The sequence below is a fragment of the Crinia signifera genome, chromosome 5 (genome assembly GCF_055691185.1).
Source record: "Crinia signifera chromosome 5, ASM5569118v1, whole genome shotgun sequence".
NCBI lineage: Eukaryota > Metazoa > Chordata > Amphibia > Anura > Myobatrachidae > Crinia > Crinia signifera.
Genome location: NC_139221.1, coordinates 149,884,853 through 149,905,540, shown reverse-complemented (window position 1 = coordinate 149,905,540; position 20,688 = coordinate 149,884,853). Strand labels below are relative to the sequence as shown.

Below are 20,688 nucleotides of genomic sequence, written 5' to 3'. Positions count from 1 at the left end.
ATTCATGGACCCTTAAGGGGCATACACACGGAGCGATTTTGTGCTCTTTTTTTAAGCAATCTGACTAGATTGATTAGAATGGAGCAAAGATCCCTCCGTGTGTATACCCCCTGGTGATGAGCAGCCCCGCACGTTGCTATCACCCGCTAGTTAAGTCGGAGCAGGCAGTTAAGGCAGGCATTTGCTTAGCAAGTGACTGCAAATTGCACTGTGTGTACAGAATGCGCGATAGTGACCGCATCTCTCATTCTGAACCACTACCTGGCTTTTCTTTTTTGCTTAAGCAAAATTTCTTAGCAAAATCACTTAGCACACATCTCTACGTGAGTGTGCCCCTTTAGAGCATCAACATGGTTCATGTAGTCCTGAACAACTAAGCGGTTGCACTCCAGTGCCATGGTACCAAGTATGGGTACAACTGGTCTGTATCATTTAGGGCACAAAACAAATGATCCTTACCTAGTCTTAGTTTTATAGTATGTCTTAGACTTGGCTAAAGGGACAAACTTTCAAAATATTACTGGTGCATTATATTATTTTTATATTATAGTTTGAGCATTTACTCACTTAAGACATTGGATTTATATTCAATTGTATTCTTCTTAGACATTTTCATCATGTTTTAACAGAGCCCTATTTTGATTGAGTGTTCAAAGTGTGTTCTGAAAATCCAGCTTGTACGTTAATGAACCACTAAATCCCCTTTATGGTAAATGACATAGTGTCCCTAACATTCCACTCCAAGTTTTGTTAACCGTTTGAGTGGCAACATATCTGAGAGATGTTCAAAATATCTGCTAAATATGCCAGCGTCGCTCACATTTGTTATATAAATTCAATAAAAAATGTTGTGTAAAAAAATATATATATCGATTTCCTATATAAGGTAAACATTACAGGTTAGTATGATGAATACAAATGATTGCTTGCCAATTTTCATACCTATTTTGACAAATTCACATGGCACTCAAAAGGTAAAGTGGACTTATGTTACTGCTCCAGTCCTCTTTTGGCATTTGTGAATGATCAAATAGTGTTTCGACAAAACAGACCCTGCACCAATCCAAAGGATATATTTCCTCAAAGCAAGTCTGTCAGTCACTTCCTGTCTGTTTAGTTATGGAAGCCCCTCCTTTCTCACATGACAACCTGCTGCAGAGTAGTGACCAAGACGTTCAGTCTTTAATACCAAGTATAAACACTCCCAACTATTTCATATTTATTATTCAGCTCAGAAATCAAAGTCTTGTTATTTATTCATGTCAGATTCTGGCTTTATTTGCTCTCTAGTAAAAGCTGCTATAAATATCCATTATATTGTGCCCAGCATTTAGCGCTTGTCAACATTGCAGGCAATGTTGACGTGGCTCACATATTCTCTATATTCTAAAACACATTTACAGGGCTTTAAGAATGTAGGTTGCATGACCGATTTGAACCCATCAATACGAACTGTATAGATCCAAACCAGTGAAGTTTTCATGAAATTTTATTAGAACGTTTACAAACATGCAGTGCCAGTTAAAAGCCCTCCAAACGATGGCTTCTGCAATGTACTTTCACTTTCAGCTTTGATCATTTATAGCCCACAAAGTCTCCACCCCACCTCCAGTCCCTATCTGCTCGTACCTCCAATCTGTCTTCACAGCTCCATCTCTCCATATCTAGCAAGTTTGCAACAGATCAGTGTCCCTGCAAAAATTGGTTTCACTTTCAGTTATTACATCTTTTAGCACACAAAGAAGTCATTTGGTTTATCGAGTGGCTTTTAGTGGTCACTGGCGGTACTTCACCTCGTAAAAGTGAGGTGAAGTTAGCTTTCTTTTTAGTTAGCTTTCTTTTTGGTAATTCAAGGCACTCAAACTTTGTTTCATGCACAGAATGTAAAAAAAATTGTGTTTAGCTGTGTACACACGCTTCGATTTTCCCCTGTTTTCGATTCGATTTTTCTTATAGAAGCAAAATCGAATCCACATCGAATAGTTTTTATTACACTTTCGATCTGCATTCGATTCGATGCTTGCTCCCATTTTCTCAAAATCAAAAAGAAAGATAGACTGTGCAGCCAAGGAAATATCAAATTCGATCCAGTAAATCGAATGTGTACAATGTACCATGAATGTAAATCAAATTCAATATTGAAATAGATATCTGAGGCAAAAGTACAGATCTAATGCCAAATTGAATGGGAAGATCTAATGCCAGATCTAATAGAAAATCGAATCTAACATCGAATCTAAAGAAAAATGAAGTGTGTGTACATAGCTTTAGTTGCAACAAATAAGAAAGCACTCTCCAAAATATTTAGTTTCACACACGAGTCACTAGTATGCTTGTGATGTGTAATATGGAGCTCGAAGAGAGGACAGGATACACTAATTTCCATGCATTCAATATATGAATCCTCCCAATTGATTAATTCAACCTGTTTAAATCATTGTTATACTTGGTATTAGGGCACATCCAGTTTTGGTATGATTTTTAATGGATTACTCTAGAAACATACTTTCTATTATGTGATTATGTATATGTGCAAGTGAATGACCAAAATATTAGACCAATCATTGTTGATCCTTCAACATCTTGTTCAAAAATTGTTTATCATATGTAATATTCTCTAATGGCTATTCACTAACCATGCTCAAATATGCTAATGCACAGTAAAACCTATGGAACCAATTAGACATTTGCGTTTATTTTTATCCTTTACTAGATTGCTTATTGGTTGCTATCACTTTGGGGCAGTTCAGCAATGTCCATCAATATAACTTTCTCTTAATATAATATTTCGAGCCTGGGCTGTTTTTTGCCCTTTTTTACTTGATGAAACCATCATCCATTGATATTCAAACACTTGTTTTACCATGTAGACCATTTTTTATTTATTTGAATACAAATTTATTTGAATACAAAATTAACAAAGTAATGGAAATGAATTACAATGCACATATGCTGTACCTGCCAATATTGTGTTTAAGTAAAACTGTATTTGTTTTTAGGATGTAACGCTCATTTGTAGTTTGGTCATACAACAAAATACATTTATGTTGTGTTAACACTTAATATGAAGTTGCTTATGCTGCACATTTTAAATATATTTTTAATGTGACTGTCTGACCGCAATTTTTCAGTGTTATATTAAATAAAAAAGAGAATCAATTTGTCTTTCTAACTATGCTGGTCTCTGTTTTTCTGGTTTATTATTATTGACCTACTAGGTATTTAACATATTTTATTTTTCCTCTGAACATCTTGAGGTACCTGGCATACCCATATGGACCATACAATTCGTATCCCAGAGAGACTCCATTCTGGAACTTCCAGGAAAAGACTTGGTGGGTAGCCGTGACCTCAAGCATCAGCAGTCAGAGGTCAATCTGGGGGGCTAATCGTATTGCCCTGGTGATTACGGCCTACCTGCTTACATATTACAGGAACATCAAACCTGAGGTGACAAAAACTACAGAAATGACTGTCAATCAAGTTCAAATGAAGATTAAGGATTTTATTACATGTGACACTTCAAATGTAATCTATTTTGTGGAATGTAAATGTGGACTCTATTATGTAGGAAGAACCACCCGGCCACTGAAAACCAGGATATCAGAACATTTTTGAAACATAAAAAAGGTCTCACATCTCATCATCTATCGAACCACTATAAGGAAAAACAAAATTGCTTAACTAATGCCATTTTGAGATTTGTGGGCATACAAAATATAATGTGCAATTGGAAGGATAGGAATATAGAGAGAAACCTAGCAAAGGCTGAGATGAAATAAATCTATAAGCTAGACATTGGCCCATTAGACCTCGGTCATGATTTTGAACTAAAGTGGTTCATATGATTATTACAAAGTGGGCCTTCTGCTGGATGCACCAAGCACAGCGGGAATCTGGTGGCTGCTGGAGCCGTGACAGTCTCCACAGACTCTGCAAACTTCCTCTGGTCAGTTTATTAATAACCATAGTAACCAGCCAGGGGTGTGGCAATTTTTTTATTTAAATGTTTAGGTTTTTTGTGTGGTTTTTTTTTTTTTATTGAATTGTGGTTTGGTGGTAAATAATAACGGATGCAATATTCATATATCATGCATCTGTTCCATCCACCATGAAGGAATTGTTAAGGACCTTATCTAATGTGGCTGCACGGCAGCAATCCCAGATGCAGCTTCTCCAAACACAAGTACAGGCTCAGCAGGAAACTCTACACCTGATTTGTGAGGAAGTGGGTATTCTGCTACAGAATCACCAGGCGCCTAGGCCGTTGCAAAAGATGTGTCCCTCAGACAATGTAGAAGCCTACCTTGGGACCTTTGAGCGCACGGCGACACGCCTGAGATGGCCAGAGGATACCTGGATAAATAAGCTGACCCCATATTTGACAGGGTATCCCCAGAAAATGTACCATGACCTCCCTGCAAGCCAGGCATCTTTCTATTCGCAGCTTAAAGCTGCCATACTGGGTCACATTGGTGTAACCAAGGCCTGCAAAGCTCAGCGGTTCCAGGACTGGCGTTGGAGCTCCATGGATAATTTTTGAATTCTGCTTGCTGAAATGCTAAAAATGCAAGGTCTTGAGTTCAGCCGGAAGAGAATATGGCAGCCCAAGTGGGGGAAACCGTAAACATAGATCACTGTGAGCAGGTCTTAGATAGAGGCATCCAGAGGTGGGTTCTCCAGGCTGACCCCCAAAATATGGATCTAGCTGACGCAATGGAGAGAGATGCTGCACTGGGGGAAATGGACAAGCCCTTTGACCAAGAGTCTCTACCAGTTCCATGTCCCCGTACCTGTCTATCTCCAGAAATGGGGGCCTGTCCTAATCTGGTTATGGAAGGGTAGTGGGTAACAAGTTAACGACTGGTGTAGGAGGCACAATTGATATGAGATGCTTTGCCAAGCTGCAGTGTGGAAAGGGGGTAGTCGGCACCCATCTGGGTACAAGGGTACACTGTGATAACATCAATTATGGTATATAACAACTATGTACCAATTGGGTTAAAGAAAAGTGGTAAGAAGTATTTATTGTAAAACCATAAAACACAGTAGACCCCTTTAAGTAAAGGGGGAAAAATGAGGGGGGGGGGTTAAAAAGTGGAGGAATATAAGATGTAGTCCAGTTCATATGGTACCGTATTTTTTTAAAGTCTGCTATGAGTGCGTAGAACAGGGCCACATACGAAAGGACTGTACAAAACAGCATGAGTTGACACAGCATGAATTGACAAAGCCACCTGAGCACGGCGAAACGCGTCTTGTGAGGAGTTCTTTTCAAGCCAAGTGCAGCTGAGGATCTGAGGGGCATACCAACGGCACCAGACCGGCAAACATCCACCTGCCAATTGGCTGCATGTCTTCCCTCTTGAGAACCTCATCCCCTCTGCAGACATATACAGCCGGCACGGAACATCCCCCCCGTAGCCGCCGCACGCAAGGAGGACTGGATCACTACCGCTCCATACTACAGCTGAGTACACGCGCACTCCGACAAGGAGTTACAAGCGCAGGAGCCGGTGTACTTCAGCTTACAATCGGCGTGCTGACCGCTGCTGGAGCTGTATAATAGCTGACACCGCAGAAATATCTGCTCAATACGCACAGTGAGCTTGTGGGAGACGGTGCTACCAAACATCACTGACCATCTGCACCTGGGAAGTGAGGAGGAGAACCGCTTGCCCACTCCTAATCCAGTTTGGGATTTCACCCACCATTGCCCATACCTCATTTGTGCCACTTGGGAGAAAAAAAACCCCTATAAATTGCAGGACCCTAACATCAGTCCAACAACAGCGACCACACTATCCAATCGGGACTTGGTAACTATAAGTTACAATCTTTTATGCAATTGCACTGAAATGACTTTTTAAAAGTTTTATATATATTTTTTATTACATTTTTTCTCTTTTTTGCATGCATGCATGCAAGATACTGTTTTATGCTTTTGTGTATTGTTTATTAAATTGTTATAGTGTACAGAAGGCGCCCACTGGTTCTTTTTCTTCACAAAACAGCATGAGCCTATAGAGTGCAGAGCAGGAAAATCGGGGCGACTAGCTTAAAGGTGTGTCAGAAGCAAGGGTTTGTCTATGCCCTCCTGATTCCAGGTGCACTCCAGATTGCAGCACAGCCAATTCAGGCGCTGGTTGATACCGGGAGTGACATCAATTATTTCTGCAGATTCAGTACTTGAAGGCATTGACCAGATTTTACCTGCGGGTAAGGTGCTCTGTAGCCATGGTGCCACCCACAAGTACCCCAGAGTGCAATTTCCAATGCCACATCGGGGGTGGACTATCCAGCTGGTGGCAGCCGTCTCCCTGCACTCACCCTACCCTTTGATCTCGGGAGGGATTTCCCTGGCCTGTTGGAACTCTTGGCGGTTCAACTCGAGCTGTCTTCCTCTTCCTGGCTACAAGGTCGAGTAATTCTTCAGGTGCCAACTGTCTGTGTGGAGTCGGTTTGTCTACGCCAGAAGAGCCGACTGACCCAGAGGAGCTGAGTGACGAAAGAACATTAAGAACTTTCATGTCACTTCAGGATTTCAGATGAGACCAGCGGGAAGACCCGAACCTCGTGAATCCTTTCCAGAGCATTTGTATTTACAATGGGAAAATGTATTCACCCTAACCCAGGGTGGGGGGCAGGCCTTATTTCATAGTAGAGAAGGATTTACTATATAGTTGAGGAACATGGTAAGAAAATTGAGCAGCTTATAGTACAACGGGTCCATCAACATCTGGTCCTGGAAGCTGCCCATTCACAGTTGTGGGGAGGACATTTAGTGGAGGAGAAAACTCTTCAGAGGGTACAGCAGCGGTTTTATTGGCCGGGAATCCAGGCGTCTGTAGTAAAGTACTGTCAGGAGTGTTCCATCTGCTAGTGTACCGCACCAAAGTCCCAGTACAGATTGTCGAAGTCGAGGTACATATACCCCACAGTAGCATGGTATGGCCGCTATTTTGGTTCGCAGAGTTATGTAAATAGAGTATAGGAACCAGTAGGCATAATTATGCGAACCCTGTGGGCAGCCATACTAATGCACATAAATTCATATCCCACACGCCCAAATAATAAAATATAGTTATATGGTTTAAATTCGTTACACATAATATAAATGGTAAAACATGATCTCCCTTGGACATATTTTGCATCTGTGTGTTCCGTCTCTCATGCGCAGCGCTCCGGTTCTTGTTTAAAGTGTGCAACATTTACCAGTCAAAAGTTATGGACCAAATACATATCTAATGTTTTACATTGCCATGAGGACCGTATAACTGAAAGATCTGGATAAAACAGGTCGCACAGCATGACCCCTAGACCTATGACAAAGCCTTTGGACAAAGACACAGCTGTGCATTCTACTGTACCGATCAAGGAGAAGCGAAACTTGACCTCTTGGCAAATGGAGAACTTTACTGTCCCATTTTGTCTGGACCCTATATAATGTTGAGCACAGCATAAGGACTCTCTTCTTATCTTCTATATTGGACTGTGCTCTGGATAGAATACAGATACTCGGACCAAGAAGCGTCAGCGTGTTGAGAGACGGTAACTGTTCTTTTTCTTTGTTCTTTATTTATATCTGTTTTTCCCCTTTTCATTGTATATTGTTGGTACTGTAAGGTGATTTGTATAATCTGTTATTGCATTCTTATTTCTGTAATCCCCTTTTGTCCGCTAGGGACACAAATATATGGGTAAGGACTTTGTACCCTTATTCCGGAATTTATACCAAGTCTCGGGTATTATTTGCAAAAAGCGGATGGGTTTAAAGGAAATTATACCTGGTGTTTTTACTTATAATTAAGTACTAAGTACTGCGAAAGGATACCGCCATCAGTGTATTGGTTTAGTGTGTGTGATACACAAATAAGGCTCGCCCTTAGTTTGCCCATAGTTAGAAATAAGGGTTGTAAGTGTATGAACACAGTACGTAAACTGCGCACTTCACTTATTGTCCATCAGTTTTATATTAATTAGACATTCACAATTGGGGTGCTCATCCATTCATTATATACTTTAAAGCACTGTACCATGTGCAGGACTTGAGTTTACCAGCAAAAGGGTGGAGAGTGACGTCAGTTAACCCTTGCTGGAAAAGCCAAGTCTGCATCGGTACAGATCTTGAAAGGTGCTAACGTGAACCCGGGGGAAAATAAGTGAAGTTCCAAAGAGAAATATATGTGTTTAAGTATATGCTGTGTTTTACATTGGGTTTGTTACATTTCTGTTTGCCACAAGTAGTTTAACGGGGTATAGTGTTTGAATTGCTTGAAGTTACGAGTACATGCGCATGTGCGATATTTTCGCACACGTGTAGGCAAAGGCCTGTGTTGTTACAGTGCATAGAGGATTCTTTCTGTGTAAAACTATAAACTGTATTGTTGGTTACTGCAAGGCTAAAGAGACTGCCACATGGCAGCAGGCTTTAGGCCCATACAGTAACGTGAAGCGTCTGCAGTGTATTATGTAAGGAATGAACACACGTGAAGTCACATACACACGTGCTCCGTTGGGCATTTGGGGCCTTTGTACGCAATTTAGGGAAAAATTACAGGATTAGTTTCACATGTTGCGCAATCGACGCATTTGCAAAACATGATCACAAACTTGCAATACACTGTAGAACATGTGCTGTTGAACATTCGGCGGCTTGTGAACGGGATTAAGTAACAAAAACATGTACATATACGTGGCTGTTATGTCTGCTCTTGTCACTCAAGGGGATAGATGAGCAAAATTAATGGTTAAACTTGTGGCAAAAGGAAGGTCAAACTCAAAGGGAAGATGGGTGTTTGGCAGATGTAGGTACAATCAGCTCCAGAAATGCAACTACAGCAACCCCTCCATATTTGCTAGAGGGAGTAGTTACCGTCAAAAGGGAAATAGGCAAAAATGTAATGTCAACTAACCTGTACACTGCTTTTAATCCCTATAAGGAAAATTCAGGTGAAAACGAGGTTTTCTTGACATCAGCCGTCTCTTGCGCAATTAACATGAATGAGGGAAAGGCTAAGACAGCTAAAGCTGCAGCTGCCGCTCTAGCAGAGGAGATGGCTGATGCCAGCAACACATTCAGAGACACAGGTTAGAATACACTACACAGCGCAGAGACAATTGTTCCGAAAGCAGTGTCCTATGGCTTTGATGAACCCACCAATAAGGATTGGTGGAGCATATTGAGAGCTTGTGTCCCTTCACACATAGGGGTTTATTCTAGTTCATTCTTTCTGACAAAATCCTTCTTAGATGGACAAAACCATGTGCACTGCAGGGGGGCAGATGTAACATGTGCAGAGAGAATTAGATTTGGGTGAGTTATTTTGTTTCTGTGCAGGGAAAATACTGACTGCATGATTTTACACTTCAATATAGATCTCACTTTGAAGAAAAACCCCACCCAAATCTAATTCTCTCTGCACAAGTTACATATGCCCCACCCGCAGTGCACATGGTTTTGTCCATCTAAGAAGGATTTTGTCAGAAAGAATGGACTAGAATAACCCCCATAGACATCCCAAAATGAATTTAGGATAGTGGTGTGAAGAATGATTACACTTTGACTGAGGAAGGCAACCAGGAAAATATACAGCTAATAAATCTACAATTGGGTGTATATTTCCCTGCGACTGTTGAGTATAACAAGATGCTCACTATCAAACAGAAAGATAGTGAAATTGCAGCTGACTAATTTAATCGTGCCAAAACACACTGGTGTCCCTAACATCAAGGACAACGCACATCTTCAGGGAATGATTGTCTCTGTGCTAATAGTGGGTCTTAAGGAAGATTTTAAGACCAGAATACAAACTGCTTTTCCTAACTGGAGAGGCATGACGATACCTTCAGAAAATCTGCTATCAAACATGACAAAAATATTATGAAATATTGACCGATACAGACTGAGAAATTCATGACTGATAGCATCCAGACTTTCAGCAGTGCCCCAAGCAAACACACACAATACACAACACCTCGGGATGTAGGCCGGAAGCAAAAGGTGTGCTTCAACTGCAATCAAGAGGGACAATTAGCCAGAAGCTGCAGGTCAGGGAACCACAAGAGAAATGACACACATAGGAAGGACTGGGAACCACACCTAGGGGAGACACACAGGTACCCACCACAAAGACAATGGAAGGAGACAGACCGGTCATGACACATGACCCTTGCCCCACATATTAGCCGACGCTGCCCTAAGGGTGACACAAATGTGCAAATAGGAAGTAGATCATATATGTATCCTACAACCATGTAGCGTGACACAATATCTGAAGGAGGAGCCTCAGATACAGGTAAGTGTAGCGGTTGAAAAAAACAAAGTTTTTTTCTGATACAAGGATAGCCTGGTCTTTTCTCAACATTTCCTCTTGTCTTAGGTTGTACCAATCAAATGGTAGCTACAATTGGGGTAACAGGAAAGGTGCAGCATTACCCATTGATGAAATCAGCAGAGATTATCATCGGGCCCTTGCATACCAAACTTTTTTTTTTTGTTGGCAACAGCGACTCCGACTAATCTTTTAGCTAGAGACCTGCTCTGTGAAATGAGCTGTGTCATTTATTGTACCCAAGAAGGTGTATACTTAGATACTTGAAGGTTGGATCTCTAGGTGTACACACATCTCTCACTCACAGGGAATAATTCCACCATCCGGGGATTACTGTATATTATCACAGGATCTGTGTACAGGAATTTCACCAAACTTTACCTCATTCGGTTTCTAACCAAGACATTACCTAATACACTCCCTTCTCAGGGTATTTAAAGTCATATAACATAAAGATTTAAAGGTTTCTCATTTATGAAATCAACCATCCACCAGAAGTGTCTCATTTGGATTATAGACATTGAATTACCCTTTCATTGAATTGTGGCTCTTTGTCCCTGGACCCAGAAGGGTTTCAATATGTTATATAAGATCATGAACCCCTGATGAAGTCTCTAAGAGTTGGGTACTGGTCACGTTTATTAAAAATATAAATAAAAACTTATTTCAAAAAGAAAAACTACAAGTGTATTTAATTTAACTTATTTGATGGACATTACTTGTTGAGAGCGCTGAAGACACTATTGGAGTTGTATACTTAGATGCACCTGGAAAAACCTTGCACAAGAGGTGCGAAATTTGCTGGATACGCCTGAGTGATTAATGCTGCATACTACTGTTATAGTTTCTAGCCCATCTAAGTTAGCTGAAATTACAGCTCACATACCGAGTTCCCTTTGGACTAAAGATGGGCAGAACACTGGATTAATGGCAAACCTAGCTCCAGTAGAAATCCATTTAAAAGCTGGCAGGATAGTGCCTAAAATACCACAATTTTTTTTTTTAAATCCCTGAGGTCGAGCTGGGAATGTACCCAATGATATAACTAGTATTACAACAGTAAATCCTAATTTGTACCTCTAGCATGGCCAATAGTCTCATCCCCTGTGTAAAAGAGGGGGGGGCTACAGATTAGTGCAGGATTTAAGAGGGGTAAACAAAACATTGATGAGATGATCGAGCAATTGTCCCAAAGCCAATTCTTGACAACTCTTGACCTTACCAAAATGCTATTTGCAGATCCCCCTTACTGAGGCAGCCAAGGTGAAAATGGCTTTTTATAACCCAGATGGCTTCTTTCTGTAAAGAGTCTTGCCATTTGGTCTTCATGGGGCCCGAGCCACATTCCAGCGGGCTATGAATAAGCTTGTCCAGCCCCACTGAAAGTACACCGCATACCTAGATGACATTGTTGTCTTCAGTGACGACTGGCAGTTTCATTTGGCAAAGGTGGAAGCCGTGTTAAAGAGTCTGCACTTCCACAGCCTCAATACAACCCAGAAAAGTGTGCAATAGGTATGTTGGTGGGTAAGTATTTGGAGTATGAGGTAGGCAGGGGTTAAATCTCAGGTCAATAAGGTGGAGGTGGTTGCTGCCTGACCAAGGCCTGAGAGTTAGACTCAGCTCAGGGCTTTCTTAGGCTTGGTGGGGTATTACTGCAAGATTGTTCCAAACTTTGCCACCAAAGCAAAATCTGGACAAGCTCGTCTGGATGTTCCAGGCACATGAAGCTTGGAAGGACTTCAAAAGTGCCCTGTGTAAAGCGCCAGTGTTGATAGCCCCAGACTTCAATAAAAAGTTCATCCTGCAAACGTATGTGTCAGAAACAGGTCTAGGAGAAGTGTTGTCTCAGGAGGTAAGGTGGGAAAAGAGAGACGAGTCCTCTACCTCAGCAGGAAACTACTGCCTAGGGAACAGCGATATGCCACAGTAGAGCAAGAATGCCTGGTTATCAAGTTGGGTAGTGTAGACTCTGAGGTACTAGCTCCTGGGACTAGAATTCACCTTAAACACTGATGCCTAAATAAGGAGACCAATGCCCAGGTAACACAGTGATTCCTTGCCCTCCAGCCATACTGTTTCAAGATTCAGCACAGAGCAGGAGGATTACAGGACAATGCGGATGCCTTTTCGAGGAAGTTTCTCTCCTCAGAAGCTGCATAGCCCTGTAGAGTGAAGCTAGCATGGAAGAAGGGTTCAGAGAGAGACTGTCCTAAAAAGCAGTGCACCTGCTGAGATTGGTGAGCAGGTATGTGCACCAAAGGACACGGTTTCACCCATAGGCTCAAAATTTGGGGGAGGATGTGTGGCAGTCCAGTCAGGATGCCACCCCGGGTGTTTGCAGAACAGGTCACAGTTATTCAGTTTCTCCAGGCCAAAACTACCAGGTTTTAGGAATGTGAAATACTGGAGATTCCCATCCATGCAGGTCCTGTTCAGGTGTTGGAGAAAGCGCTTCCAGTAATCAGGCACATGTGTAACACTTTCTTTGGGCTCCGGAGTCCAGCAAGTGTACCAAGCGATCGAGGGTGGTGGGTTAGTGACAGGGAGCCTGACATTGCGTAATCGTGTATGCTGTTTGTGGGCTAGTGCCTGATTATGATACCCGGTAAGTTTGCTGTGGAAAATATATTTCCTGGGCTGTGGAAGTAAATTTACATGGTTGTAGGGAAAAGCAGTCCAAGTCTTGTCTGGGGGAAGGTCATTTGTTACTGGAATCCCAGAGGAAAATGGAAGGTCCAAATGAGCAGGCAAGGCATATTGACGAGTCACCTGCCCCAGCAGGCATTGGCCCATCTGTGTTCCCAGGGGAATGCTCAGCATGTTCATGGGGACGCTCATAAAACGCTGGGTGTTCCCCTACTCTGGCCCAGTGTCTGCCCCTGAACCCTCTAGAGCCATTCGCTCCTGGGGTTTGCACAACACATTGGGGAAGGGGCCAAATGTGGTCTGAAATGGCCCCATTGCAAGCCAGGCCTTCTCATCCAACATCAGTGTGTGACCTCATAAATGCTCTACAGAATGAATGGGCACAAATTCCCACAGTAGCACTCCAAAATGTAGTGGAATTCCTTCCAAGAAGAAGCAGTTGCAGAGGGTTATTCAATCTGTGCAGGATTTTTGCCAGATACAATATCTGCAATTTTTGACCATTTTTAGGGCGATTTTAGATTTACCCTATGTAATCTCGGTTACTTTTTTTTTTTTGCCTGGGTGAAATATCCAACACTGGTGAAGACCACATGGTTTGGAAAATTTCTTGGCAGTTTTCGCACATGCCAATTCGACAAATAAAGAGTAACATCATGGGTGAAACACAGGTAATTGAATACAGATTGAATACTTCCCCTACATAGCTGCTAAATGGGAATTGGCTCCATATTAAAGTATATGTATATAATGCCGTTACAGTTCCTGTTAGTGTAATAGTCAGGCTTCCGAATACTTTTGTGTATCTAATGATATGTAGTTATGTAGTTAAGTGGGTGGACACAGGGATATATACAGAAATATATTTTTTTCAATTTTCATTACATCACATTACATTACATTAGAGTGATTTCAGCAAGATTTTTTTTTTTACTTTTTTCTTCAGGTTGTGTGTGTGTGTGTGTGGGGGGGGGGTTGTTTATTTGTACCTGATGTTTATGCGTTAAATTTGCGACTTTAATCGAATTACCCAACTCAAATAGAAACTAGTGTTAATCTTTTTTTTTTTTTTTGTTAACCACACAAAATTCCAGTTTTCAGCCAAGAACACACATAGGGCTAGATTCTCTAAGCTTCAAAAGTGATAAAATGGAGAGTGATAAACAACCAGCCAGTCAGCTCCTGTTTGACATTTTTCAAACACAGTCTGTGACATGGCAGGTCGGAGCTGATTGGCTGGCTGTTTATCACTCTCCATTTTATCACTTTTGAAGCTTAGAGAATTTGGCCCATAATCTTTGATAAGATTCCGCATACATGTGTTTTCAGTCGAAAAATAATGTCAGTTACTGGGGATTTCGTTTTTTTGCCTGCCTTTGAGCAGGTAAAAATGAAATCCCCAATAGAGCTTGATATTTGGGACAATTGAACCCCACGGTTAATTATAATTTAATTATATACAAAAACTAAAAGGCACTTTATAAAACCTATCCATAATATGTCTCTGCCTTATTAAGAGTATAAAAGTGCTGATGAATCTTGTCATACACTAACACAATTGCCTTGGGGCATCTTTTTGGTTGCTCTATAACTAAAGATGCATAGACACGGTGAGATTTTGGCTATGGATGATTTTTGACTCTGCGATTTCCTTTGAACTCCCTAGAGTTCAGAACCGTACAATCTTGGCTATATTTAGATTTTAACTGGCTTATTTTGAATATACTAGAACATTAAACTGTATAAAAGATAGTCAAAATTGGCTTGCCTGCACAGTCTACTCTTTTCTTGAGATGCCGATCCCACAGAGTCACACATCGCAAAATTTTCTTTCAATTTTGACTTTATAGGCAAATTGGGAAGATCAAATCTCACCATGTGTATGCACCTTTACAATCAGAAGTCTTTGCTAGAGCAAGAAAAAAACTGTGGCACATGAATGCTTGATTCTAGTGTGTCACATAGTATAACTTCACATCGCTTCTCGGCCTTTTGGCTAAGATCAAGTGTAGTATCTGTTCTTATCAGTGGGTATGGACTGGCCTCTGGCAGAGAATAGAGAAAGGCTGGATTGAGTAGCTGCTCTGATGGGCGGAGGGTGTGGGACCCCTCTTTTTTGCCTGGGAGTGGTGAAAATTCTGGCTGAGTACCTTCACCTCTGCCTTTGGTAGGAGGTGTTGTTTCCGTAAATCCACTGGTAAGAGGGGGGGAGAAACACTGGGCCTAGTAGTTTGACTCTCTTGACGGGGTTCGTAGCCCCCGAAGGATGAGACAGAGAAAGGCTCAGTCTAGTATCCATTCCCAGGGAGCGGAGAAAAGCTGAGACCGAGTAGATTGGTCCAGGTTGGGCAAGCCACCAGCCTGGGCACAGCGAAAAGCTCAGCCTAGTATCTTAACCCTGGGAGCGGAGAAACACTGGGACTGAGTAGATTGCTCTTCCGAGGGGGTCACAGCCCCTAAGGGAGTCAGTCGAAAAGCCCAGTGGAGTACCCATTCCCATGCCAGGGGCTGGAAAATGCCCTACGATGGGAACAGAGAAACCTTGGTCGGACGCTGATCGGTCGGTTGCTTGGAGTCCGAGGCTGCACTGTGCCCCCGGGGAAACTCGGGGGTGCCGAACATGCACGGGTGATCCCAAAATCACCATGCACTAGTATGGCACTTGCACTGCGCACTTCCCTTCAGGTAGCGCTTCACGTCCTTACCCCATCCTTTTGGATGGGGTAGGACAATTTTTCACACCCCCACCCTGGCCTTCTGGCTAGGGTATCTTTATTATTTATTTCTCTTCCCCCTCTCACGTTTGTCACTTTTCACGTTCCTTGTTTTTTGTAGTTTTGTCACATTTTTTTGGGTAGTGTGGTCGACCCTTTCGGGCCTTCCATTTCCCCAATGTGCCGAAGCTCTCGCCTTTTGGGGAGAGCTTCGTGCCCCCCGAGGACGACCCCGAGCCGCAAGGCAGAGGGAAGTCTACTGAGGGTCTCTCCAAACCTATGGGTGCGGAGGACCCACCATCCTAACCCTTCCGGGGGTTGAGGAATGAGGGTCTCTCTAAGCTTCGGCGAAGAGGACCCACCGTTCCCTATTTTCCCCTCTTTGGCCTTATGGTTGAGAGGGGTTAGGGGAAAAACGGGGCCCTGTTTCCTTTGGGAGACGGACCCACTTCGATTGCACGGCCCCCTTTGCACGTGTTTAGGCACAGCACTGGTGGTAGAGAGCACACCTCGGGCTCCTGAGTTTTTTCAAACTCAGTATAACTTCACATTAGCCAGCTAAGCAGATAAAAAACTCAAACTGTAATCAACCATGTTAAATGCTCAGTAAAGTTCCTATGAATGGAACTTCCGGTTTCGGCAGCTACATGCACGGTGGCTAGGAGAGCCAGCTCCGCTGCAGCAGCCGTCTATTTACTATTTTAAAAGGCTTTCAGCCTCCACAAACGGCACCCAGCAACCACAGAAGCCCGGCGGAACATACCAAGCGCATGGAAAAATACCTCGCGACTATGCCAAGCACCAAAAGCCGAGCACAGAGGGAGAAGAAATCCAAGATGGCGCCGACCTCCGGAGCCAGCGTGTCCCGCTCAGCGTCTCCTGCACTCAGCAGCTGCCACTCTGATGAGGAGCACCACAGAGAACCCCAGCAGGTACTCATAGCACCTCACCCCTCTAGCCTGCACGCCCCACACCAAGTGCCAGAGCCAGACCCAGCAGCCCCAGTACTGTATGGGGATCTAATAGCCGCGGTGAGAGAAGCGGTCAGCCCCCTGCTAGAACAGCAGACAGCCAACATCAATAAGCAGCTAGCACAGCTGCAGCAAAGGGTGATGGACACAGAATATAAAATGGGGGAAACTTTTGCAGACGTCTGCAAAATTAAAAACGTCACCGCTGAACATGACAAAACTATCCTGCAATTGCAAAATAAGGTCCAGGACCTGGAAAACAGGTCGAGACGGAATAACCTCCGTAAAATAGGTCTCCCTGAATCCGTTAAAGGTCAAGAGCTGTACGACTTTATCAAAATAACCCTCCCTACCCTTCTCCATATCCAAGACAGATGCACAGACCTGGTCATAGAGAGGGAACACAGGCTTGGCCCTCAGAGGCCTCAAGAGGGAGCCAGACCACGGGCTATCATCTTCAAATCACTGAACTACCTGCATAAGGAACTGTTCTGGGGGGCATCCCGCAAAACTAAAGATATTAAATGGAATGGTCACAAGATTTTGTTGTTCCAGGATTACTCGGCAGAATTGACCAAGGCCAGGAAAGACTTTTCCCCTATATGCACCAAACTAATTCAGGAGGGCCGTAAGTTTGCTTTTCTCTATTCTGCCCGGCTGCGCATATTTGAAGGTTCAGAATACAAGGACTTCATGACAGCAGCAAACGTTGAGGCATACCTAAGAGAGTTACAATATGGTTGAGGGTTGGCACAGGCAGATTAATGAATTTGTGAGGTACAGTTATGAACGTACATGTTATTTGACCAACGTTCTTACCGCCCGAAAGCAAATAAATGCGGTGTTTGGTTGGCGGTGCTCCCAAAAAGTTCAGCAAGACAACTGAAAAAATATGGTTTGTCACGAGGGTGACATAGGCAGAACAAAAAGGGTTTTTGGGGCACACTTTTTAAAATGATAATGAATGGAAAGTATTTAAAATGTAACTTTTAATGAAAAACTACTACTATAATATCAGTACGTATGAAATAACAGTTCAAATATGAACTCTAAACATGATGCATAACAAGAATAAAGATCACAATTTGAACATTTGGTGGCGAATAATGTTTAAGTACACTGGCGTGAGAAAATACTGGGGAATCCTGTAATGGATTCAATGTACCAGGCAAAATGGCCGCTCTAAAACAATATGTTGCATTGGGGTGTACTTGACGCATAACACTATCCCCCTTCGGAAGGATCAATGTGGAAGCTAAGCAGTGTTTGGCCGGGCCAGTACCCGTAGGGGTGACCGACGGGGAATACCCGGAACTGTAATACACCGGATTGCAGAAAAACACTTGGCCAAGGGAGCTATCTACCCTTTTACACTCTGTTCTCTCTCCTTCTATTAAGAACACAGTCAAGTCAGTCCGCCTTATCTATCCACATTGATCCTTCCGAAGGGGGATAGTGTTATGCGTCAAGTACACCCCAATGCAACATATTGTTTGTGAGCGGCCATTTTGCCTGGTACATTGAATCCATTACAGGATTCCCCAGTATTTTCTCACGCCAGTGTACTTAAACATTATTCGCCACCAAATGTTCAAATTGTGATCTTTATTCTTGTTATGCATCATGTTTAGAGTTCATATTTGAACTGTTATTTCATACGTACTGATATTTTAGTAGTAGTTTTTCATTAAAGGTTACATTTTAAATACTTTCCATTCATTATCATTTTAAAAAGTGTGCCCCAAAAACCCTTTTTGTTCTGCCTATGTCACCCTCGTGACAATCACATACCTAAGAGAAACAGCTGAGGTTCACCGTCCCCCTCATCACATGTCTGACTGCGATTGACTGGATGGAAAGAGCCCTATCCCCCCCCCCCCCCTTTTTTTTTCATGCACCATTGATCTTCTGATGCTTAATATATCAAGTGCCATGAATGTCCTTATTTGAAGGAGCAATGTGGCTCACTCAATCTCATAGAGTGTACATTACCTCTGGCGCAAGACTGTACCACAACGCGCAATGCAACTTATCCGTTGCGCCACACATATGAACCACATGGAACTCTGTGACGCACAAATAAGTCCCACTTTCCCCTTTTTTGATTTACAGGTTGATCAACAATGCACCTGCCTGATGTTATGTTGTTCATTAGTGTACGTACTAGTTGAGGTGATGGCATAAGACATGCTCCATTGCTTGGTTAAGCTAAGTTTAATTGAAAGTTGTGAATTACCGTTTACATAGTTAAATGTTAGATAACAAAATGGATGGCTGGCCCAAGGAGCCAGGCCTTTCCAATATAGAAATGATCCATAAGATCATCCTTTTCAGAAATATACTACGGAAGCATACTCCAACAATTATATTGTTCTACCCCTTCCTAATCCCCCTCTTACCCTCGGACTTTCCTCTCTACCCCTATTTCTATTTCTTCTTTCTTCAAACACTGGTAACATTCAAAATGCAAGGTACTGATACCAATAATGATTTATCGCTATGTCACTTAGATTAGGTAGCTGGAACATAGGGGGTATAAACTCCTCAAAAAAGAGAAAAAATGTGTTATATCTTACTAAACTGCGTTTGGATGTAGCATTTTTGCAGGAAACACACCTGATTGCAGCAGAAACCCTCAAGCTTGGCACTATGGGATGGAAGCTGACAGCGGCGGCTCCGTACAACTCCAAGGCCAGAGGCCTGGCGATCCTGGTAAGAGCACATTTACCTATTACAATATCCAGTGTGGTAGCTGACCCAGAAGGCTGTTATCTGCTTTGCCATATGCTCTACAAAACCCAACCCTTCCTATGTATGTCAGTCTATGCACCCAACGTTTACTCAAAGCCCTTCTTTTTAAAGCTGACTTCACTACTCACGCCCCATATGGATCTCCCAATAATATTGGGAGGCGATTTAAACCTGATCACTTCCCCTATGTTAGACAGACAAATTCACAATAAAAACCGGAGCAAACTACCTAAATTTGGGGTGCAGGCATTGGCCACGCAGCTACAACTTGTAGACGTGTGGAGAGCTTTAAACCCTACTGAAAAAGACTTCACTTGCCTATCAGCGGCCACTGGCCAACTGTCTAGGATAGATTACATCCTGACATCCACCACACTCCTACCAAAAATAGAAGAAGCCCATATTGAACCTATTACACTGTCTGATCACACGGTAGTCCGTCTAACAATTAAATTAAATAAGGAACATTCCACCTATATATTTGGAGATGTCCATCTGTGTTGGCCACATTGCCACAATTAAAAGAAAAAATCGGAAGTGCATGGGATCAATATCACAGCAACAATAAAGCCACCCTAGAGACTGACCCACTATTATTCTGGCAGGCCTCCAAGGCCATCATAAGAGGCGAGATTATATCGTTTTCCACCACACAGAAACGGAACACAACAAAAGAGTACATAGAGGCCCAACAACACCTAACGGAATCCTTTCAAGATTTCAAAACCCACCCTACCCCTTCAAATAGGACACAATATACACAAGCCCGCAACAAATATGAAAAACTTCTTACAAAAATGGAGGCATGGTACTCCTTCAAAAATGATTATCGGTTCCATAAATATGGAAACAAATCGGGAAAGCTACTATCAAACTTACTTCAGGGCCAACGCACCCCCTCCACCATCCACCCTCTGAAAAAACCCGACCAATCTAAAACAGGTTCCAATAAAGAAATAGCCCAAGTCTTAAACGACTACTATAGGAACCTGTACTCTGAACCCAACTCAGACCCGACACAACAATCTTTATTTTGGGACAACTTGCCACTACCGCAGCTCCCTGTAACCCACAGGGAATCCCTAACTACAGACATCACATTACAAGAAGTCCAGGATGCTATTTCAAATTTAAAACCCAACAAAGCCCCCAGCCCCGACGGATTCACGTCCGAATACTATAAGCTTCTACAACATAAAATATCCCCATGTCTGGTAGCAACCTTCAACGCCATTCTTCACGCCCATGCTTTACCCCCTTGCTTCAATA

The 20,688-nt window shown here is 42.6% G+C and overlaps 1 pseudogene; it reads left to right on the top strand.

The window, feature by feature from the left end:
* The first annotated feature begins 14,959 nt into the window (after positions 1-14,959).
* On the top strand, positions 14,960-15,179 carry LOC146006076 (U2 spliceosomal RNA; annotated as a pseudogene).
* The last annotated feature ends 5,509 nt before the right edge of the window (positions 15,180-20,688 follow it).